The sequence below is a fragment of the Petaurus breviceps genome, unplaced genomic scaffold, assembly GCF_028583685.1.
Source record: "Petaurus breviceps papuanus isolate PSGF00001 unplaced genomic scaffold, PetGlider_PUasm1.0 387, whole genome shotgun sequence".
Taxonomy (NCBI): Eukaryota; Metazoa; Chordata; class Mammalia; order Diprotodontia; family Petauridae; genus Petaurus; species Petaurus breviceps.
In genome coordinates, this window is record NW_027186308.1 from 188,332 (window position 1) to 188,664 (window position 333).

Below are 333 nucleotides of genomic sequence, written 5' to 3' on the forward strand. Positions count from 1 at the left end.
ACATCCTACCCTGGGGCCAGCTCTCTCTCTCTCCCTCAGTTGGATGTGGGTGTTTGGCTTTGCTGAGAATGGACACTACAGATGCCTCTGTTTTTGTGTTTGGACTTGCTTTTTTGACAGAAGAAAGCCCTGGAAGATCCCCAGGGAGGATAGGAAAAGGACAAGTCCCCAGTGGGGTTAGACTGGGAAAAGAAGGCTTCAAGGAAGGAGATGGAAAGATGAACATCTCCTTTGGGTTGCCTCCCGTGTGGTGCTGTTCTTGGGGGGGGCAGATATATATATATATATATATATATATATATATATATATATATATATATATATATATATATA